At 38.9% G+C, this 25101-nt stretch overlaps 1 long non-coding RNA gene and 1 pseudogene across 3 annotated transcripts; one reads left to right on the forward strand and one right to left on the reverse strand.

Annotated features, from left to right (window-relative positions):
• Positions 1-558: 558 nt before the first annotated feature.
• LOC110833806 (uncharacterized) lies at positions 559-15914 on the reverse strand. 3 transcript variants are annotated; one of them, XR_002544354.2, is made up of 5 exons: positions 15658-15914; positions 10846-10959; positions 6748-6824; positions 4557-4690; positions 559-3485 (listed from the first exon to the last, which is right to left on the reverse strand). It is a non-coding gene; the product is annotated as an uncharacterized LOC110833806 (long non-coding RNA). The 3 variants fall into 3 exon arrangements; XR_015532448.1 differs by having other exon boundaries at positions 559-3482; positions 4557-4702; XR_015532447.1 differs by having other exon boundaries at positions 4557-4702.
• A 126-nt stretch (positions 15915-16040) lies between these two features.
• On the forward strand, positions 16041-23390 carry LOC147871350 (E3 ubiquitin-protein ligase UHRF1 pseudogene; annotated as a pseudogene).
• Positions 23391-25101: the final 1711 nt, after the last annotated feature.

Consider the following 25101-nt stretch of genomic DNA (forward strand, 5'->3'; position numbering starts at 1 on the left):
TAGAACATTCAATCAGGCTATGACTGTTTTGTTCCATTTCCTTTGTAATTTATTATTAATTATCATATCACTTGACACTATATAACCTGAGTAATTGAGTGTTGTTTAATAAACCCTAAAAATCAAATGACTACGTAATAGAAAGTGACCTTAAAAGAGAGTTTTTTGATTAGTGAAATTGGAACAGGGCAACAAATGGTGAAATCTTACATTCTCAAAGCAGTTAATATGAAATTGACTGTCATCAGAGATGTAGCACCTTGTAGTCTGCGATAAACTGACTGAGATTTTAGAGGTACTTACTGACTTGATAATCCAGGTGACAAGTAAACAAATACCCTAACACCACAAATAAAAAAGCAACCATAGACTGACCTTGACTGCTAAATGATGAACATGTGAGGGTGAGATCATTGTTTTGATCCCTACATGTTCCCAGGTCTTTTCAAGAATGTGTTAATCTCATTGTTTATCTGCATAGTTTCTTTTAAGGTTTGGATGGCTATGTTGGATAATTATTTGGTTGAAGTTTCTAGAGGCCAGTTTAACTCTAATAGATTTTCTGGAAAAGAACTGTATTCCATCTCATCAGTTTTACAATAACTTATATACTGTAATGGCTACATATTCCAAAATTTTAAAAAGAAGTAAAATCTATAGTGTTATGTTACTGAACAAAGCAATCAAATAGCAAAATATAATTTTTGTTCCAACTATATGTCTTCACAGTCAAGAAATGAACGATCCTGGAACATACTCTTATGCACTGCACACATGCATGAGGTGACATTTATTCAGAATCTCAGAGCAGAAAAATATTGTGATGATGACGACTACTACTTTGGCTCTATGTCAAGTAGTCTACACATAGATAAATTGGACAAAACAGTTGCTAAGACTCTAACTCTTCAAGTACGAGACACAAACTCAGTTCTGTCCCTAAATACTGTCTGTTCCCCAAACTCTTCACGACACAGCCCTCGGCTCGCAGCACCACACTGGACTGCTCAATGGCTCCTCAGCCATTCCAGACCACAAACTCAGCGCTCTTCACACACAGCCTCCGGCTCTCAAATTAATTTATTCACATTATCCTGACGGGTTGTCTACCGGCTGGAACTGGACCTCAAGGTTGTCGGCCAGGGCTTCTGCCTTCTCAGAGATTGAGAGAGCCAGTCCTCCCGGCACTAGCAAGGGGGGCGACGGAGTGGGGACTCGCATCACCCGCTTGGTCATCTTCCAAAGCGACTGGTCCTCGCAGTCCAAGGATTCCAGCGTGTCGGTCCACTGTTCGTTCATCTGCTCGTTGAGCCGATAGGTCACCGACCTCTGGAGTCGGTTGACCTGGGCCTTGAGAGCGGGGTCCCTCGTGACCTGCCACCGTCTCCTCAGCCGGTTCTTCAGGCGAATTTCATCCTGAGTACTAGTGGGCAGAAGCGGTCGCCTGTCAATGGGGGGTCAAAGCTTGGGAGTGGACACCGCTGTGGCACTGGTCAGCTCCTCGACGCACTTGTCGATTGCCTCCTCGTCGTTTACCACGGGATTCCCCGGGAGTCTGCTTTAGAGGCAAGCCTGGAATGCATCCCAGTCCATTCTCGCGAAGTCCGAGCGGTCAGGTAGGTTTTGAAAGGATGATCGGCATGTGGTGTCAATGAGGACGGGCAGGTGATCTGAGCTGAGCGTGGGGCAGACAGTCGGATGCACCGTTAGGACGAAGTCCTTGATGAGGACAATGTCAAGGACATCGGGGGTTCCATTGTGTGTATAGGGAGCCGTGGTTGGGGAGTTCGGCCCGTAGATCAAACAGAAGTTTCTGTTGGCATAATCCCGCAGGAATGAACCCCTCGCGGAGATCAACCTAGAATTCCAGTCTGTGTGCTTTGCGTTGAGGTAACTGGCTAATAGGAACGGGACACCCCCGCTCAGGCACTCGGTCAGGTCCGACTCAATCCAGGGCCGCGTGGGCGAGAGGTATGCCGCCATGAGCTTCACTTTCCTGGTTGCCAGCACCAGGTGAATTGCAGTTGTCTCCAGTTGCTGCAGACCTGAGACCGGCACAGGTTAATAATCAATGCCCCTGCGGACAATGATTGCCGTGCCTCCCTCCTGCGTCGGGCGGTCCGTCCGGTGGCAAACATAGTTCGCGAACCTCAAGGCCCGACCCGACGTGAGGTGAGTCTCGTTCAGGAGGCAAACGTCGACTCCGTGGTCACCGAGGAACTGTTCCAGCTCCAGCTTCCTGGCGCGAACACCGTCGGCGTTCCAGTAAGCCAGTCGCAAGGCCTTACCACTGTGTCTCCTAGGCCGTGCAGTCATACTCGGCTACGAAGAGGATAACGGTTTTGAGGACGGCTCGCGGATGGGCCTCCCCAGATGGAAGGGAAGGGGCGGCGGAGAGAAGACGGCGTGTCAACTCGACGCAGGCCTGTGTAGGGAGGTTCTCCAGGAGATCTGAGATGCCCTGGAGCAGAGACTGACCCTTGGGTGGGGTGGGGCCAGTCTTCTTGGGAGCAGGTGCGGTCTTCTTGGGAGTGGGTGTGGCCCTCTTGGGAGCGGGTGCGGTGGGATTCGCCACCGGCACTACAGGATGAGCGGGCTTGGTATTGCCGTCCTTAGGGACAGTCTGCCGCTCAGTCCGTGCAATAGCGCCGGACGGCGTTGGGGCGGGGTTCTTCGTGCCTCAGCCTTGACGACGCGGCCACCACGGACCACGTGGTTCCAGCCAGGGCCCAGGTTCTCCTGTTCCGGAGAAGGCTTAGCTGGCACCAATGAGGGCGCTGGCAGGCGCGTGGAGACACCGTCCTTTCGGCCGCGTTCCCCTCTCGCACGCTTTGCAGCGGCCGCCTTCGCTTCCTTCCACTTACTGCAACCTCTGTAGTTTGCAGTGTGGTTGCCCCCGCAGTGATTAAACCCTAAATAAACACTGATTAACAGTTATTGTAATAGTAATTTAAAAATACTAGTCAGATTAAAGAGGAGCAGTATTAAACTGAATGATAAATAAACAGTGTGTGACAGTATGGATCTGACTTGACTGTCTGAGGATGTGGTTCAGGTTCTAGAAGGTGGGGATTTACGTGACTATTTGAGTGATTATCAGCATCTGAAGAAGTACTCCACTCTGTGGGATTAGCTAATTACGTTTTACATGGCAATGCATATCAAATATTGAGTCTTGCAATCACAGTGTCATTCAGCACTGTGAAAGCAGCAGAATTTCAGTTCTATCACACACAGATAAAAAAAAACTGTTTTACCACGTTCATAGCTGTGAAACGATATTGCTCATTGTCGGTGCCATTCCAGGCTGCAAGAAGTTTTTGTCAGCCACAAGCAACACTTCTGCATACTTGGTGTCTTCTTCAACAGATTTCTTGTCATTAAAATCTGCTTGCATAGCATCTGAGGGTCAACTTCCAAATCAGATTCTCTTCTTTGGCTGTACTCAGATTTTTAAGGATCTGACCACACACTTTCCCAGTCTGCTGAAGAAGAAGAAAAAAATCAGGATGTTTATTTGTAATTTTTATTAAACCAATGACTATTCTTAAAATTTCACTCTCATTGTCACCATAATCATCATAAATCAACCCTTTAAATGCAATGTTCGTCTAAATAGTATTTAAGAATTCAGTCCATACCAGGAAGAAAAACAGCCTTGTAAGGCAGTACTCTGTTTATGTATATCCACCCCTTTCTTTAATTAGTCAACTGTAAAAATTTTTACCACTCACCATCTTTAATCTAAAACATTTAACAGTTCAAAATTGATGGCTATACAACTTTGAAGTATAAGTTATCTTAACAATTCAATATGCATTTCTAAATTGCGGAATGAACCTTCAAACAGCATTCAAGGTTAACTTGCAAATTCTTTTTTCAAGAATCGCAATTTTGATGGCTTCACTTCACAACACACTCAATTTTCTTATTTAAAATTTCAATATGAAGTAAATTTGAAGGGATCATTTTTGTTTTTTGTACAGAAACCTACTATCAGAGAAAGAGACCTCTATGTGTCAAAGTCCAGAGAACCACATAAAGTAAGCCTACTTACTTCCCCATTAAATGCTGAAATATCATACTCCGCATTTAAGAAATATTATGCAAATTTAAAGCAACTTTCTGTAGTATAAGGTAAAACTCAAAGCATTACCGATTCATCGATCTCATTGGAGCAAATTCGCGTTAACGAAACATACGTGATTGCAGAGATGACTGTATTTATAATTTTTATTCAAAATCAGTGATGTAAGAATTACGATTTAGTATAAGAAGCAGTACGAGAAACATTGTAAAACGTTATAAATAATAGTAAAATATTTTTTTTTCACTTTTTGACTTTCTGGTTTCAAAATAGGCGTTATTCTGAATCGACGCAAATCGAGGACTACCTGTATTTTGCAATTATGTTTAATAACTTATGAAGGCTTTGTGTCTAGAACAAAACCACATAAATCCATATTAATTTTAAATTTAAGTTAATGAAATTCTGCCATTCATTTCATCATTGCATAAAACCATATACTTATATCTAAGTTATAAACAACCCTTACTTTCGTGCCACAGAAAGTCCTGATTTGATGATGAGGTCTGTACAAAGGGAATTTACTTTTACTGTTACAACCTTTGCATTTCTGTCTGGAAGTTTTTCATCAAAGTCCTCTTCATCCTCTAAATCAGAATATTCCTGTAATTAAAACTACACATGAAATTAAACTCTTCAGCATCTATACATATCAAAGATTCTCAACACATTAATGGCCACAGTCCATTTCAAAGTAATTCAAATGATAAAAGTCTTTACATTGATATGATAAACAGTCAATAAAATGGAGTGTCTTGCCTCCTACCAGCTAGACAAAATAGTTAACAACATAAAAGAGGTAAAACCCCTAAAGAAAGAGATCAGCATTGAGATCCATTGGTAGGTTTTAATTCTAGACTGTGAAAAGCAAGAAGTTCTAATGTTTCTAATATTGGATACATTTTAGTAACAAAAAGTGTGAGCTTGCAATGGTTTTGATTTATAACGTCTACCAGGTAAATAACAGCCTTTCATAAATAATATTGTTTTCAATACAAAGTCTTCCTCAGAACTGACAGAACTGTGATTACTTAATTATTACAGTGTTACTGGCGATATTTCTGATTCTGCATTGGAGGAATAATTCAATTAAATTTCCTTGATGAATTTCTTGGACAATGTTTCGAAAGTACCGAGTCAAATCGTGTAGAAAACAAATTTTGATAAGAATGAATACATTCATACGGTTTGTTATATTTGATTTATTTGCCTCCATTGGCTGAGTTCATTTATTCCCTGTCTATTTATTTCTCATTTCTAGGTTGGGTTTGTACACTTTACACAAACTGTACCACGCCAAAGCTTTCAGAGCACATTTCAAAAATGTGTCTGCATTTAATAACTTTGAATGTAGAATACAAATATAGTTTTTCCTAAGTGTTCTACAGAAGAGAGAATTGATATTTTAACCTGTACCAACGTATACACATACGAAATCCATGGCGAACAACATGATTAACGTCAGTTCATCATCAGTTTGACCAACATACTTGTTAAGAAAATGACTGGTTCAAACTAAACATGCATTCCAGTGTTACTTTCATGTTTCAACATGATAATCTGAAGCCAGTTCATAATAAATGCATTTTCAAGTGTTCTTTATGCTTTCGCAGAAGCTAGAAACACTTTATGGGCCGTCCACACCAGAGTCTCTACAAAGAATGGGTAATTTGAAAAGTTGGACTGGGTTCCACAGCATGCGGATTTTCCTTCGATTCAGAAAACAACTTTTAATAAATATTTTCGTAATTTGCATCACTGTGCCTTAAGTAAACATGCAATACAATTCACTGTGTGAAATATGGCATGTACATATAAAATTGCTAATGATTTCGATTTTTAGAAGAGCGTCACATTTCCATAGCAAACACGCAGCTTCCTCAAATAAATGCTCACTTAAATATACAAGTACAAGAAACTGAGTTCACAAATCATAACTGTAGCAAATAGTGACGTCATGACTAACAAGGCGAGGGAAATGGCGAAAAGAGAATCCACTACAGAGTCTGAAGGCAGGCTTAAATCCTGCTGTAATATAGGTGTTTTAATGAACATTCTATGGAAAATGCCCATTACACATACCATAACATCCAAAATGTGCTAAAATGCTGTGTGTTCCCATGGCCTGACACCCAGGAAAAGAAGCATTAAGAATTCTGCCTTTAATAACATCATACAATTTAAAACTTACACTTAATTTTAAAATAAAATATAAATGTAATCAGGCTTGAATTAATGTCCTTGTGTATATTTTGCATGCAAAAGTACATGTAAATTGTAATTTATGTGCACTTATGGAGAAGTTGACAAGCAAAGCACTGCTTGTTCATGTAACAAATAACAAAAACTAACCCAGCAGGGCATGTGCTTCCACTCAGCACGCTTTGATGCCAATCGGGTTCAAATAAATAGGTTCCTCTAAGTAAAATTTTCTGAAATAAAATCCCTTAGAATATTTGGGTGTGCATTCCTGTTAATACCTCAAGTATGCATCAATGTCATTGAGCCTGCTTAGAACAACTTTCATCTCTGTATTGATGTTTCAAGATGATAAGCAGGACACATATGTGAAATTTTAGTAACAGTTTAATTGAAGAAAAAATCTACCCAAAACATTCTGGAATTTTTTTGTTAAAATACAAAATAGCTTTCATGCTTACCTCTGCATAAGAATCTGGTATTTTGTTTCACCTTACCACGGACCGACGGAATCACAAAAATAATCCATGCAATACTCCTGAAATGACAGAAAAAAATATATGACACAGTTTCATGAATTGCTAGAAATGCTGAGACATTACAGTTCGCACAGGTACCAGGAAAGGAATTGGACCATTACAAAACACATTAATAATTCTAATAAAAAATTATTATATAACATAATTACATGATACATTATATAATGAAGACTTCATACATCTTAAAATATGAAAAAGTTATATAAAGATATGAACATAAAGTGGCAACGAAAGAGAAAAGTCCTTAAATGTGAACAAAATTGTTTTGTACTTAATTATTTCAAAATTTCTCTTATTCAAGAGCTCACACTGTCCAGTCAGCATTTAAGCATCAACCTGTCTCAAGCAGGGAGGCTAAATTTTTTCTCTGCAGTTTCAACAAGAATGGTGAGACTGCTAAACAGCCACTCCTTGTGCACACTCTTACATGTGTGGCACAAATAAAAATCTTCTTGTACTCTAAGGTACCTGTTTTCACAATACACTGACATAACATTCCTCTTTAAAAAAAAAGTCTGTAATCCTTGAGTCTGGGATGAGAGTTTGGTGGATATCTTAAATATCAAATGGTAACCATATTTATAAAATATGATAAATAAGTTTTTCCTTCCTCTGCCAACAAATTTAAAAGTTTTTTAATTTTGAAATTTAAGCTTTCTTTAAATTTTCCCATATTCTGATTCACTAAAATAATTACACCAATGGTCCTAACTAAGAAAGATAGCTTATTCTTGTACCAATTAAAAGCATCAACCGTAAGAAATTGTGAAGTACAATTTTAGGGTAGTCGCCAATCGCATAACGTCCATACCAAATTCCATCCAAATGCATCAGATGTTCTCAACTTCAATCATAAGGGCAGACAGTCATGACCAGCCCTACATGTGCTTATTTCAGGCTTCAGTAGTTTGCTAGCAGTGGGTCAGTTTGGGAATAGGCAGTGGCAGCCCACAGCAGCATTAGAAATTTTGAAATTGACTTACAACACGTATTCATAGTTTGCTTTAACCAGTGTTCAAAGTTTGCTGGTCAAAGGTCAAAAGAGACACATTACAGCACAACTTACGATGATCAATTCCTCTTTAAATTCAGCAGTGCATAGCCCCGACCAAGAGTTCTGGAAGACTCCTCTTCCTCCACATCCTGCAGAGGAGGAACTGACACAGGTAACCTGTTTTGGGTGCGAAAACTTGCCAGTATAGATGCTCTGCCAGAACAACGACTCGCCGTTACTGCAGATGGGGGACCTGCAACCATTACAGCTGCAACTCCCGACTGTTACAAAGAGAATCAAGCTCATAAAATGATAAATTACAGTCTTCAGTCCTGACATCTACAAATTCATAAAAGGGCACAGATGGAAGCCCACATTTACAACACACAACTAGAGATACCCAAAGCTAAATACTGTACAACCAAAAACATTCACAATGTAAAAAAGACAAAAATTTTACCAGCCACACATAATAATTATTCAGGGCAATTACAAGAGACACGGACATAATAGGGCCAAAGAGTTAACATAGTTATCACTTAAATTCTATAACAAACCCACCAACCAAAAACAACAATTCACCGTATAGTCACAAATTAATGAGTACATTTACAGCATATACAGACGTAAAAGCAAACTCACCAACCAACAACTGACCACAGTCACTTCTATTTCCAAGTAAGCACAGCTGCCTCATGAAGCCAACAGGCATTCAGCTAGTCAATAAATTCCCTGGCCTTTATGAAACCCCAAAAGTTCATTACCATACGCACAACAACCTGCCATTGATACCTAGCTTGAGCGAAATTCCTTTCTCTTCATGACTGATTTTAATATTATTCTCCCAGCTATGCTCAAGTCTTCCTGACGGATCTCTCCTTCAGGTTTTCCGACTACAATTATGAATGCATTTATCATCTGTATCCTGTGTGCGCTAAATACCTTGTCCAATTCATCCTCCTTAACTTGATCATTCTAAAATATCTGGTGAAGTGTACTAACTACGCTCTTATTATGCAGTTTTCTGAAGCCTCCTACTACCTTAAAACATTTTCCTCTGCACACTGCTGTCAAACATTAACAATCTGTGCTCTTCTAGTAATATGGTGCATGATAAACCTTTCTTTACGCTATGAACTGGCCCAAAAATTTAGAAGCCAGGCACTTTTTTGCCCTCCAGGTTTCATATTTTAAAAACTTACAAAAAGTTTTCAATATGCTACTAATGAATGGAATAAACTGCCTTTTCAGAGGCACAAAGAGCACCTCAAAGTCAGTCTGACTAGTCATAGCTATGCATGAGAAACTCAAACACAAATAAACTGATTTTGATTAAATCTGATACTGAGACTTTTACAAAAATGTATCAATCATTTTTAAACTACAGTAACATTATATTAACATTATACATCGTGTCCCATTCAAAACAGTCTTAACTACTACGCATGAACTCCTACATGCACAAAATGATAAAACCAATGGCAATTATAAATTCATGCAGCCATATCACGTTGGTGCAGCCGATGCACTACTTGAAATTGGTAAAAAGTAAAGCAAAGTTTGTCCCGCTATGCGCCATGTAGGCGCTTGGGGTGAGAGGAGGTATAGCTCCTCTCTTCCTTGACCTCGGCACTAGATGGGGGTGAGTGGTCAGCATCACGCCCCGGCCGGCTTTACCCCCAGGAAAGGACCCCGGTACCCACTGTAGAGGAGGCTGGGTGGGACCCAGAGCCGGTCTGGACGCAGAGGCTACAGGAAAAATCCTCTGCCCCCGTTGGGGATCGAACCCCGGTCGACCAGTCCGTAGCTAGTCACTATACCGACTGAGCTATCCCGGCTCATACTTGAAATTGGTACAGCCATAATTTCAGCTGTTCTGTCATTCAATGAACATTTGTAACATGCAAACACTACCCGAGTCCTTAAACTCTTTTTACTAGCTGGCATATTGTTGTTTTATTCAGTACTTCCCTACAGCAAACAATACTGATGCAGAGTAATACTCAACAGTAAACATACAATCTGCTCTGAATAAGCCATGTTTGAACGTGCACACTTATTGCAAACTGGTGTAAGCAGTGACCTAGCAACCAAAATGATCTTGACTTGGACATAGACATTTTGGGAGAGTCTATTACATGAGGGTGAACCTGCTTCTGATTAACTAATAAACAGTATTCCACAACCAATGTGCCACGAGTTTTTAAAACAATTTGTATATTCACTTTATAGACAAAAAGGGGCAATGTGTTAAATGAAATTATTAAATCTTAAACAATTATTATTTCTTTCATCAACTCTTTTCTCTCATCAGAAAGCAGCCCACTCCCCTGCTCTACCAATCTGCACCATCAAATTCCACTGCCACCTCACATAACACTTCCAAAAATACCCTGTCACCACACATTCACCCAGGAGATGGCAGCTGCAGTGTTTGCCAAACTATAACTGGATAACTATCAACATTTGACGCAGCCTATTATACCCAAGAGCCAATGTCACATACTGAACTCCAGCTGTGAAAACTTAAAAATAAAAAGTAATGTTGTTCCACTGTATGCCATGTAGGTGCTTGCGGGGAGAAGAGGTACAGCTCCTACTCATTCTTGACTTCAGCACTAGATGGTGTGAGTGGTCAGTATCATGGCTTGGCCGTGCTTTACCCCCGGGAAAGGACACTGATACCCACTGGATAGGAGGCTGGGTCGGCCCCAGAACCAGTCTGGACACAGAGGCTAAAGGAAAAATTCCTCTGCCCGTCGGGGATGAAAACCCCGGTCGTCCAATCCGTAGCCAGTCACTATAATGACTGAGCTATGCCAGACTCATGATGTGAAAATTTAAGGACAAGAAATTCAAATAGTATCTCAAAGTGAAGCTTTGGGCTACTGGCTGCAGCCTAAGGCAATAACTAGAATATCTAATCCCAGAACACCGGTAAAAATAAGCACAAAGTATTTCTCAAGCAATAAAATCTACTGAACTGGACCTCAGAGAGTAAACACATTGCTGATGTACTTTCCCACCTGACTCTTATCAGCTGCAACTCCTGGTCACTGCTGAGCATGGAAAGCCTCCAATATTGCCCCATGACCTCCACGTCCTGCCATAATTTGAACTGAGTGGAGAAAGATTTGATTCTGAAACAATACCAGAGCTACAGATATGGAGGAGTGTAAAAAGCAGATGGGAACTCCCACTTTAACATCAGTCTCACTCTCATGTGTTATACCCAGTTATCATATACAAGGATCTTGCAAGCTACTCAAGGCAGGAAAGCCTCTTCAACCAGTATGGGAAAATGCTATTATACAGGAGGAGGCAGAGGAAACGCATGTTTTTAAAATAACAATAACTCAGTTGATTTTCAAGTTAAAAAAACTTTAATTACACAAAAGAAAGGTTTTAAAATGCAGTTTTTGTTGAACTTTTTGAATTACTTTTGAAAAATAACGTCCGTCAAGTGACGCCCTTCCTTCTGTACGCACTCTTGCAGCCTCCTCAAAATTCTGCAATGCTCTTCCCAACATTTCTTCCCCCACAGTAGCGATTTCCTGGCAAATGGAATCTTTCAGTTCCTGGATGTTGCGTGCTTTGTTTCTGTAGACCTTTGATTTGAGGTAACCCCACAAAAAATAGTCACATACAGACAGGTCAGGGGAGCGAGGCGGCCACGGATTCACCACGTTTTATATAATTTTCAACAACAAACACCCGGTGCTCGCTGGTCCACGGTGCCATGGCTAATGAAACTGCATCATCTAAGATGTCTACTAGCAAGGGGCGGAAATCCCCCACCCTCCTCCTTGCCGAGTACTAGCCATTCGAAAAACATGCGTTTCCTCTGCTGCACCCTTTACTATTACTAAGAACTAGGTTAAGTTTTGGTTAGCTGTTTTGTGTGCTGGTAGTCTTAAAATAACCACTGCAATTGTGTAGACTCCAAACTTTCAGTCACAGAATCAAAATAAACAGTCATGGTACATTTGTTAATACATTTAACAATGCTGGAAAAGGCTACATAGCCTAAAATAAGGAATTGCTGGAAAATAAAGACATGAAAGAAAGAGATCGGAACTAGCAAACATTCAACACAAGCAGGCAGAGCAAAGACAAAAGCATGACACAGATAAATCCAAGCATGTTTTCTGCTTAATTATTATTATTTATTTCACTGCAAATGGGTTTTTACCCGGTGGCAGTGGTCCTACAATAAGACACAAAACATAAGACAACAAAAAACAATAAGAAACAACAGAACAATGAGACAGAACAAAACAATAAGACACAAAAAACATAAGACAACAAAAACAATAAGAAACAACAGAACAATGAGACACAACAAAACAGTAAGACACAACAAAACAATGAGACACAACAAAACAACACACCACACTCAAAATAAAACAACTCATAATATTACAAAACCATATAACCTAAAGTACATAACTTAAAAATTAATACCAACTAGACATAAGACAGTAACAGTAATGAATCACACAGTTCATCAGGACCTTCTCTTCACTTCACTACACTTATGAAGCCTTCCCATCCTCACCCCAATTTACCCCCCTTCACTGCACCCACTCATGTATTCCCTTTACTTCACCTCATTTATCACTTTCCTAACCTTCTTCCTAAACGTACTTGGTTTACAGGAGAGAGTCCCTAAAACCTCAGCAGGTAGCTGGTTCCAGAGTTGGATGGTCCTATTTACAAAGGAATATTTCCCGATATCTGTTCTTTGCTTTCTGCTCCTAATTTTCCGAACATGATCGACCCTGCTCAGATAGTATGGCCTTTGCAATATGTCACCTAAGCCTTCCATGCCCGTTCTCCCGTGTACGCTTTGAAGAGAGCACATATACGTGCTATCTTTCTACGCTGTGCCAGGGTTTCCCAGTTTGAGTCGCTCCTATGATATGCAAATTTACATGCTTTCTTTTGCACCCTTTCTAACGCATTTATCTGCCCCTCCCTGTATGGATCCCAGCACGCCGCCCCATATTCCAGAATCGGACGCACTAGTGATGTGTAGGCTAGACTTTTAGTGTTACTATTCCCCTTTTTGAGAACACGCATTGTAAAATGAAGTGCCTTCCAGGCTTTCTTCACCGTATAATTTACTTGATCAGCCCAGCTTAAATCGCTGCTTAAGAGTATTCACAAGTATTTACAACTGTTCATTTCCGGAATTATTTGGTCCCGTAACAAATAGTTTAGTGGTTCCTTCACCCGACTTCTTGTGAAACTAACTGCTTTACTTTTACTTGGGTTAATTTTCATAACATTTTCAGCCGCCCATTCCCCCAGACTGTTTAGATCCATCTGCATCTTTTCTATATCTTTACTATTTATAATTTTCCTATATATTATACAGTCATCTGCAAAAAGTCTAATAGTGGATTCAATGTTCCTCCAAATATCATTTACGTACGCGAGGAATAGAAGTGGACCCAATACACTCCCTTGCGGTACACCTGACGTTACTCTGACTTCCTCTGATAATTGCCCTCCTACTCTAACTCTCTGCATTCGGCCTAAAAGGAATTCCCTTACCCATACGACTATCCTCAAGTCCACGCCCGATGCCGCGATTTTCATAAGCATAATGTATTAAAATGCAAAGCAACTACTAATGGAGGAAGCAGATTGCATTCATCAGACCTAAGATATAAGGGGAAGTTGGTGTTGGACTCTTTTCCAGTATGTACTTTGTTGTCACTTCCAGTTCAGCCACACACCGAAGAATAAAATTTAAATACTGTGTTGTCAGAAAAGATTTATGGTTTCTACCTTCCATGACGTGACAGCTTTGCAATCTGGAACTAAGCCCTGACACAGCTCAACGTTGCCAGCTTATCACACAGAAGTATCGTAAGCTGACAACACTGAACAGTGAAGGCTGTAGAAATATGCCTCGTGTCACAGTGTTTGAAGTTATCACTATCACAGCAAAGAACAGTATGACCAATTGGTAATATATAAACCAACTGAGAAAAACAGTGTTTGTGGGTACAAGGAGAATAGAATATATTTTATTTACATTCCACAGATCCTTCAGAACGTAGGACAAGGATATGGAACATGTCATAAACATCAATAGTTAGCATAAATGCAATGTCAATATAAATACATAGATGTTGCAGCTATTTACACAAATACTTAATATATTTAAACGTTTGATGCTAGATGGAAGAATACTGAATATGTGTGATTTGAGGTTTTCACAGCAGTGAGTATGAATATTTCTGTCTTCTGGGTTGTTGCGCTGTGTAGTCTGGTCGATGTTTACCAACGTTTCAGAGGTGATACCACCTTCATCATCAGGGCGATGAATGTGCCAATTGGGTGAAGGGGGCAAGGTTCATAGCAAACGGACAGTGAATGGAGTAGCCTGCCCCTAGCCAATGGGAGCAGGTGTCAAGTCAGGCGTGGGTGCGGACTGAATACTGAATAATTTGATCTGTGCACAGTAAGCACCTTTCCATTACCCAAGGATCATACATCAGTCAGATACGTGACTTGTCACAAACTCAAATCACAAGTTCAAGCATCATATACACACTCCTCACCCACCTGTTCATATGATGCCTGTGATGTTATCACAGAAGGGCAACAAATACATCAGTGTGACCGCTATTTCTGGCAATGTTGTCCAAGTCCTTCTCAATTTGGTAATTTAGGTCCCTTTCAGGACAACTGATAGGTCTACAAACTAAAACTGTATAACCTTAATCAGCAAAATCTTTATTTAATGCTCTAATATCACCTATAACAGAACCAAGTGTAGCATTGTATTTGAATTCAATGGTAACAGCATATTCATCCCCAAGGGTGGAGTGAAGCTGTTCACACAATCCTCTACCCTGTCCAAAGGAAAAAAGTTCTCAAATTTCTTATTACAAAGTCCAGGTTTTGGACTTCTGAACTTACCCTAATACTGGAAATGGAAATTACCTACTTACAGAAAAAGAACTCTAACCCCTCCAAAACAATGACTCATCCAATTAAACACTGCTGTCAAAGATTATCCCTTAATTAAAACGGGCACCGAAGTTCATAACAGTTACTACAAATGAGCTGCTAAGACGTTAGAAAAAGCCAGGAAAGTATGTAGCTTCTCTGGCTGTATTCTAGAACTGTTCCATTGTTGCTATACATTTTTGCTACAAAGGAAATACATCGCACAACTCTGTCACTATGAAAACGGGTTTGAAACACGATTCTTCCACCACAAAACACATTTTGTACTACGTCACTACATTTCCACGTTATGTATTCAGCCTACTTGTTGATTTTAAAATTTATATGATATACAGTTAGACCCTTATACCTACATCTGAACTACTGCCAGCACTTCCTCGTATTACTATGTAAATGAGATATGGAGTACATCATGTGCTGCAGGCGACAAATAAATAAGACGCACTTACACTTGTCTCACACGTATTCACCAAACCCTGGCAGGCATATAAATAACAGGGCCATACACCGATGCATCGCAAGACTTGGGTTGCAGCAAGGCTTGGCAGCACATCCTGTCAGTTCTGCACCTTCTTCAGATGAAGGAATTATATTTTCTGAATCGTTTTTAAATTCTCCGTCCATTGTATAAAACAAACAAAACGAAACACAGTAAACCGAAGACCAACAACAGTTCTGTTCAGTATTCGTACTATCTTGCTCTATAAAATGCAACCACCTACCACAATAAAAACAACGAATGTGCTCCACATGACAAATCACAGACCATAAATCACCTGTAACAGATAATCTCTATGACAATCTACAGCAGAAAACCTGATCCACAGACGTGCTGGAAAAGGGAAACTTACCTTAACTGTGCTACCATCTTCTAGTGGAGCGGAACTATTTCGGCTTTGGTAGCTTTGTTGAATCGGTAATAAGAATTACTACTACTGCGCCCCACTTTTTGGGATATTTACCTTGTATTTTTGGGTAGACTGAGCACATGAAATACGGTATGCTATTGAAAAACAAACAATATGTGCTCTCCAAACACAAACAGAGGTGTACTTTGGATTTATTACGACTGTCACGTTTTGCAGCATGTAGAAAGAATGCGAATATAACTCACATGCCAAGATTAGCGTAGAGTGTGCGCCGTAGGCCTTTAATAGCGATCGTCACGTAGGAACCAAAATTTCTCCGTTATGCACTAATGTAGGTTGGTATGTTGGTGCTGCTGATTCCATTATCATCGTTGTGGGTATGCTTTCTGTGATTTACTGAGGGCATGTGTAGTTTTACGCGCCAAGTCCTAGTAATTTTTGATTGTGCAATTTGTGTATGATTTATGTGAAAGTTGTCAAAAATGTATGTAAAAGTTCGTACTATAGATGGTAAAACAAATGTAACTATAACTGTATCAAAACTGACTAGTGTTCCAGAGTTCAAAGCTGTCGTTGAACGGAAATTGGGTATTAGGAGAGACAAGCAGAGACTCTTCTACCGTGGTAAACAGCTTGAAGATGGCTATAAGATATTTGATTATGATATCAGACTGAATGATGTAATTCAGCTGATGGTTAAGCCCGATGATGAAATTCTGGCATTACCATCAACGACTACCGTCGAAACTGCAGCTCTCATAACAGCAGATAAGCGTTCTGGAGGTGGATTTCAGAAAACTGAGAAACTGAATTGTTCCAGCAAATTTTACAAAGTGGGGGATTTTGTTGATGTAAGAAAAGTGGGCTCTGGTGCTTGGTTTGAGGGGAAGATTGTTGGTATTGTGAAACGTGATGACAATGTAAAATTAGGTTCACCATTTGATGACATGTGTAGTGGGAATTTGGAGAATGTTAAGGTTTGTGGAAAGATAACTGCAAGTGTGGAAGAAGTTGCTGGATGTTCTGTTGATACAGAATCATCCAGTATTGTGAAACAAAGCAGTTGTGAAGCTGGCAAGGCACAAGTAGTTGGTAATAAAACTAGTGGAAAAGGGAAAGAGGAACTTTCTGGCAGTCATAAAGAGAGGACAGAAGATTACATACTGGGGAGACAAAATTCTGATGAGGAACGTGAGGTTTCACTAAATAAAATTTTAAATGACATGGAAAGTAAATCTACTGATGTCAGAGCTTTGCTGAAAGACATCAACAATATAAGTATGACAGAAAATGTGGAAGATGATGGGGTTTTGTATCAAGTTGTATTGGAAGAAAATGAACATGATCCTCCTGTAGAAGTGAACTTTGAACATGTACGGCCAAGAGCTAGGCAAAAATGTGACGTAAGTGATCTGAAAATAAATGATATTGTTATGGCAAACTATAATATTGAGAATCCAAGATTTCGAGGATACTGGTATGATGTTCGCATCATCACAGTTAATATAAGAAGAAGAGAGAAAGAAATTATTGGCTGTTTATATATAGGAAGAGATGCTGTACCATTAGATAACTGCAAGATCATATTTTGTGATGACATACTGAAGATTGAGAAGCCAATTCTAGTGGCAGCTAGGAGCAAAGAAGATGACAAATTGATGCAAACACAAATACCTTTACGCCAGAGCGCTCTAAATTGTCTGAGCTGCCATGACAATCCACATGTAAAGTGCAGGGAGTGCAGTTGTTATGTTTGTGGTGGAAAAGATGATCCTGCTACGCAAATTCTGTGTGATGAATGTAACATGGCTTACCACATCAGATGCCTTAATCCACCTTTGGAAGCTGTTCCAGACAGTGATGATTGGTACTGTCCAGACTGTAAGAATGATGAAAATGAGATTGTGAAAGTAGGTGAAAAGTTGAAGGAGAGTAAGAAGAAAGCAAAGTTACGATGTATGAATCCCAAAAGTTCGCGTGACTGGGGAAAAGGAATGGCATGTATGGGGCGCACTAAAGAATGTACATTGGTACGACCAAATCATTATGGCCCAATTCCTGGTATAGAAGTTGGAACATCCTGGTTATACAGAGTGCAGGTTTCTGAATCTGGTGTGCATCGACCTCATGTCGCCGGTATTCACGGACGTGAGTCTGACGGCGCATATAGTATTGTACTTAGCGGGGGTTACGAGGACGACGCGGACGACGGCGACGAGTTTCTCTACACAGGTTCAGGTGGACGTGACTTATCCGGAAACAAACGCACAGCAGATCAGAGCTGTGATCAGACACTCACACGCCTAAACAAAGCATTGGCACTCAATTGCAACACCAAACTTTGTGATAAAGGAGCTAAAGCTAACGACTGGAAAGGTGGGAAGCCTGTGAGAGTTGTCAGAAACTACAAATTGAGAAAGTATTCTGAATATGCTCCTGAAATTGGGAATAGATATGATGGTATATATAAGGTGGTGGAGTATTACCCAGAGAAGGGAAAGTCTGGTTTCATCGTGTGGCGATATCGTCTTCGACGTGATGATGATAGTCCAGCCCCCTGGACGCCAGAAGGTAAGAAGCTTATTAAGCTTCATGGTTTGGAAAAGGCAGAAGTACCTGAAGGCTACCTCGAGGCTAAGGAAGAGAAACTGAAAGCTGAAGCGCAACAATCCAAGGAAAAAAGAAGGGAGTCCAAAAAGAGGTCGTGTGAAGCCCTGGAAGATTCTAGCAGCACCATTAAGAGAACCAAGGTTGTGGAATTTAAGTTAGATAACATTTTAAAGAAGCTGATTGAGCGTGATATCAACACAAAGTTATGGAATTTTTGTAGTCAGTACCTCAAAGGTGGGAAACAGAAATACATTGCTAAAGTGGCTGAAACATTTATGTGCATATGTTGCCAGGAGTTGGTCCATAAGCCTGTCACCACTGTTTGCAAACATAACTTCTGCAAACGCTGTTTGCAAAGATCATTTTCAGCTGAGGTTTACACTTGTCCATGTTGCCGGCATGATCTTGGAGAAAAGTACAAGATCACTGTGAATGAAACTCTGTCTTCTATACTGTGCAAACTTTTCCCAGGTTATGATCATGGGCGATGATAGATTGTAGGAAGATGGTGATGAAATTCAAAACCAGTGTTCTTCATGTTTGTTGAATGTTGCATGCAACGTCAGAATACCACCAAAGTAGCCTTATTGTCTTTGTCTTATACAGGTTATTCTGATGTTGGAATTTTTTAGTGAACTCTTCATTGAAAAGGTGCATGAAGTTGGACAGACACTTTGATGCAGCTGCTTCACTTATTATTACACACTGTTCATCAACTGTTTTTATGTTTCCTCATAGGTGTTTGTTTTCCAATAACTGCAGTGGAACTGTAATTTTATATCAATGTTATTAGCTTGTTTCAGTCCCTTATGGTTATGTTGAGTTTTATTGTATAACGCACATACAGAATGATGCTGAAAACGTTTTTCTCCCAACACATACAAAATTGCCTTTGTACTGGTGTTTGATGGCAAGTCATGTCACAGCATGCTGGACCCCATAAAAGAGTATGTGATTGAACACACTGGTGCTTGGAGCCTCTGATACTTGTGGATTATGGTCATCTAGGTTGTGGCACTTTATTCTTGTTGGTAACCCCTACAAGTTTATGGCATCAACCCAGAAAACCACAAATCAAATCTTACTTGCCCCTACTGAAAGTAGAGCTTCAGGTGAGTTTGATAGAATCAAGACTAGATGATATATATCTCTGAGTGTTCCTCTTGCCTAATGTAGCTTTGAATTCTGTTAGCCTGCAAATTTGGTCCTAGGATGTTTATTATCTTCCATAATTTGGATGCTGCGGTAGATGGAGCACTGTTTTGATAAGCATTCAATATTCATATAAACATATCACTAAATATTGTGTTTACTTGACTGCAAAAGGAAGAAGGGATGCTTTGAATCCTGTACAAATGCTCTCATCTACTCATGTATGACACATGGAAAATTGTGGCCAAAAACTAAAAGAAATTGTATTTATGTATGATTTCTTTTATGTTGCAAAATGTAGAAGTGCCCAAGACATCTCACAAGTGGTCTCTTTCTGTCAGGTTTTCCAATCAAAATCCCGTGTGTACGCGTTCTTCCATGCCTTTACATGCCTCACCCATTTCATAATCCTTGATTTGATCACCATAATAATATTTGAGGAGCGGTGCAAATTATGAAGCTTCTCATTAGGGGACTTTTATCCTGTTACTGCTTCTGCCTTAAGTTTTTTGTGCCAATTTCCATAAAGTAAGAGACTACACAAAATTAACAGTTAAAATTGCAGTTAGTATATTTCATTTTTCATATATTTGAATACACATGAAGACAAAGATTCCATATGTAACCCACCCTTAATTTCTTTTGTGAATTTGATTCTGATCTGTCCATGTAATTTGTAATGTGTCACATTTTCCCAGGATTTATTTGCTACCTATATTATGATTCTGTTCTGGATTTTGGTGACAAGACATGACTTCTCTACTTTTAATTTTATATCAGCCTCCTTACCAAAATGTAATGGAGTACTGTTTTGTATCACTACTGAAAATAGAATTAAATACTATCATGTAAGTTTGTTTCAGTCTGACTCTTGTGAAATATTTGTACGTTCACAGAATTTCATGTTTTTATAAATTGTAAAAATTTGAAAAACTTGCCTCCAGAGAATGGAAAGAGGTCTTACTATGAACAATTAAAAAATGACAAGGTGGATATTAAAATGTTATATTCTAAAGTCTGGGAAATTAATTTTACTGCAAAAGCAATTTGTCAGGCTTGTAGCTCATCGTCTTCATAATATACAGAAGATAATGTAGAAACCTAGTGTCATCAGCACTTCCTTCAGTGATAATTTATTACATGTGTGCAAACAGTTGTAAAATTAATTAAATCTTCTCAGGCAACAGCCGCGTCAACTGGTTACCATAGTAAACCACGGTAACCAGTTAACGCAGCTGTTGCCTGAGAAAATTTTATTGATTGTACTCGCCACGAAAGTCTCAAATCCTGTATCAGTTCTAAAATTGTAATGATACTCAGGAATGAATTTTGTTATGTCTGATTGATCGACTCCCTGGCTAGTCTACTTGCTGAAGGCACTACAGTAGGTGGATTCATTGATAGGTTGAATTTTGTATGGATATTAAAACCTCTTCCATATGCACTCCAGTCTTATTAAAGCTTAAAGGATTGTTAAAAGAATTTGTTTAACCTTAAAATTTTAATATTATAATTTGTCAGCAATACTGTCTTATAAAATAAGTGGTTATACTTGATATGTTAATACCACCAGTTAGTAAAGTAAAGCGTCCCGCTACACGCCTATGTAGGCGCTTGGGGGGAGTGGCGGTATAGCTCCTACTCTTTCTTGACCTCGGCACCAGATGGGGGCGAGTGGTCAGCATCACGCCCCGGCCGCGATTTACACCTGGGAAAGGACCCCGGTACCCATTTGACAGGAGGCTGGGTGGGCCTCAGAGCCAGTTTGGACGCAGAGGCTAGAGGTAAAATCCTCTGCCCCGGTTGGGGATCAAATCCCGGTCATGCAGTCCACAGTTAGTCACTATACTGACTGAGGTATCCCGGCTCATAGTATCAGTTAGTATTATATCTAATGGATGATAGGGCATTTCACATTAATTTTTTTGCCCCTTTTGTGCAGATATCTGAGTTATAGCTTTGCTTTTTTTTTTGTTAAAAATGTCAGTGTTACCTGAATTATCAGCAGAGAGCTGTGAACTGCTTTCAGGATATTTACCACCAATTGTCTGTTTTTATTTCCTCATCAAAACTGTGCACAGCCTGAACATTATTTAAATGGCATAACCCTACTTGGGTAAAAGTATAAATAATTTTTTTAAAGTATTTTGTTTTCACATACCTTCAGTTTGTGTTCTTCCCTCAAAGTGATGTACTTGATATTCGGTGGTGTAACCGAACTCTTTCTAAACCACAAAAAGTCTAAATTAATGACTGTGTGAATATAAGCAACATTAAATGTGCTAAAATTAACTAATGCTTATATGGTTATAAATGCCAGTAAGGATCACTAAGAATCTTTTAAGCTGTTTGACTTAACTCTGGATATTGCATTCAATGTTTGGTAATAGTTTTGCAGTCTGAATATGTCAATGTTTGTTTGGTTTAATTGATTCAGGTGCATAGACCTTGTTTCTTTTTACCTCATACAATTTACCTTGTGTCATTTGTAATTGTAAGAAGAAATCATACGTCACACACCAGGCAGTAAAGTACTGTAGTTTTGTAGAAGCTTTCTTAGAAAGATGCAATGATATTGAAGCCATTAGAGAAAAGAACATTCCTTGTTTACTCCTGTCCTAATACCAAGGCAGTCATTTTTGTTAATTGTAATATTTATTACTATATTGATCATTTCAGGTCATCACTTAAACTTAATGCAATGCTTGGAAATTATGTCCCAGTCTAATTTTTGACTGGGTCCACTAATTAATATTTTATTGAATTTCTTGCTCTCAAATAGATGAACAATAAAAGGGATTTTCAATGAACATTTAAAAGGTAAATTACTACCTTCTCCAAAGCTAAATCAGGCAGTTTTGAAATTCAAATAAAATGAATTGGTCTTGGTGAGGTGTTGATGTCAAAATAAACATCAGAGGATAGAATTGTATGTGAAAAAATTCTTGTGTGCTCTCTAAACAAGTGATGCATTGTATGTAAATGTACAAGTAAACCTGTAAGCAGTAAAAGTAGAAGACTTCTAATACAGAATATAGATACATAGTGAGAGTCCTACAGCAGATAAATATAATGATGTTTTTGTTAGTGTTGATTTGTACCAAGTTCTTTTATTGTAGTGTTTGTGTTCAGCCCAACTGTTCTATTGTTTCAAGTATTGTATTGAGAAACAGTACAGAAATATGCAGTTTAAATTGTATGTTAATATTGGTTAAGATTGTGCAAGGAGTTCATACAGACAGAACTATGCTTTAATATTGTGTTTACAATTGAAAGACCAAGTTTATACTTATAATAAACATAATTTTATAAAACTGAATGCAACATTCGTAGAAACTGAATATGATACAGTACATTAAATTTACTATAATTTTATTGTGGATGTGGACAAGTGTTGTCTTTGACATAATGGCGGCAGCAGCAGTAGTATCATTAAATGTTTAGTTTCAACTGAAAAAACTAATTTGCTTGTGGAAGTGTGGATGAGGCCAAAGTACTTCCATGGTTATTATTTTACTTAGTTAAAAAAATTGTAGTTATGTTATATATATCTAGTTACATGGTTTGTATTTCTACCACTCAGAACTTGCTTCACCAGTTTACTGGCTGATCTTAGTGGGTGTGTGATATTATGGCTCTTGAACATACCAATACACTTTCTCTGCATTAGTCTGTTATTAGAGAGGTCATATGAAGGACTTCGTTCTGTTGATCGTTCGTATTATGTCAAAATTGCGTCTTTTACAAGTTGATTGTTATTGAAGCATTGCAATCTTGATTAAAAAGGTCATTGTTATTTACATTTTCAGAAAAATCCCTTACTTCAAGCCTTGTAATGACAGGCAGAAAATGACCTGTCATAGTGAATTTAAGTGAGAAGTGCCGTACTCCTAATATTTTTATGCCTGTACATGGCAGAGCAACAGGTTACAATAAAAAGTTGTTTTTTAAAATCCTGAATTCGTCTTGTATTTAAAACATTTGATAATTTTGAATGAAGGTTTCATTCCAGTGTATTTTATTTTTTCAAGAGCCAGCATTTAAGCATAACTTGGCTAAATGTACATTTCACTCTCAGGCTGATAAAAAAGCAAGACTCTCAGACTTTACTGCTGTAATTGTGAAAAGAAGATTTTTTGTAAGTATTGTCATGAGGTGCAAGTTGAACTAATTGTCTGTTAGATAATCAGGCTTCTGAATGTGAGTTAGTTTCAATCATGATACATGGAGGCTCCTCTTGAATTAAGTGAGGTGTAGGAATTCTGATTGTAAAATCTGCAGAATAATTTTCTTTAACGTTGTTACTGTGTGAACATTCTGTTTCAATCTGTCCCTATTCTTGAATTACTATAGCTGCAATGTCACCGTCTCTACCTCCTGTTTCATCAATAGATCCTTCAAAATCTGTGTCACTCACAATGGAATCTCGCAGTGAGTTCTCAAAGTTTTCATATATGGAGACTGAGGAAGAATCATCTGGTGATGCATGTTGACCTGTATTAGGGTCAGAATTAATTCTTTAAATGTCACACTTCAAGAATGGGGTAATTAATCATATAACTACACACAAGCCCCTTTGAGGCTAAGTTAAAATAAAGTATTTTGTAAGAGTGGTAGTTACTAAATGATAGTGTGGCATTATGTAATATTTAAGAAATTTTATTTCAGTTCATATCAGCAGTAAAACATATATGAAGAATAACTGCAACGGTACATGAGTGAGTCAAGCCCTCATACTCAACCACGACACTTGTTGGAAACAAAACACACTCACTGTCCACAGACCAGAAAAGCCCTGCGGGGGGGAGTCGTTTCTGGGGTGGTGCAGGGGGAATGTTTACTATAAGGTGGACTAGAGGGCTGCTGTTTGTGGGAAGTGTGACACGTCAGAGTTTAAGGCTACTACACACAGACTGAAAACATCAAGCAGTTAAAGAGTAGCATGTAGTGAGTGCACCTCTAATGTGTTCTGTGGGTGTTGTGATAATATTAAAGCTGAACCCATTAGAACAGATGAAAGCCTGTTGTTTGTTCAGTGGTTGTGGATGGGTCATCACTCACCACGATATCTTGCGCATGCGCGTATATCGAATTCCTAGCAGGGCTTATCTCCTGGTCTGTGGACTGTATGTACTTCACACATTCCTAACATGTATCACCTAAAGTTTCCTGGACAAGGTTAGTATATTATCCTTTGATAACAAATAGTGATTATAATAGCAGCAAATGTAATATACATGGGAAGAACAATAAATATTGCTGCCATTATGTAGGATTATCTTTGACAAAACACAAAAAAATTTTCTGCGTCACTTAGATCTAGTTGTGACATTTCCAAGTACAGCATTCTGAAGGTGATCTGTTTATAGCAAACCCATTACAACTTACACTCCTGTTTGACCTACAAGTAACGTGAAGGCTAGAATGATTATTTTGAACTATCAGTAAAATATGCAACTGAAAATAACAAAAATGACAAATGCTTAACACATCTTAAAATTATATAACATTCCTGATATCAATGAAACAGTTATAAAATATTTTGGAAGTAATGAACTGAATGAAATTGTTAAACTAAAAAGATGTCACTGTCACCGTTTTGCTTGTTTGAAGAATGAATTTTATACAAATAACACAACACGAGATGTGAGAAGATTTTATTGC

This window comes from Zootermopsis nevadensis, unplaced genomic scaffold (assembly GCF_977971745.1).
Source record: "Zootermopsis nevadensis isolate Lab colony 2312 unplaced genomic scaffold, Znev_1.0 Znev_ptg000058l, whole genome shotgun sequence".
Lineage (NCBI taxonomy): Eukaryota > Metazoa > Arthropoda > Insecta > Blattodea > Termopsidae > Zootermopsis > Zootermopsis nevadensis.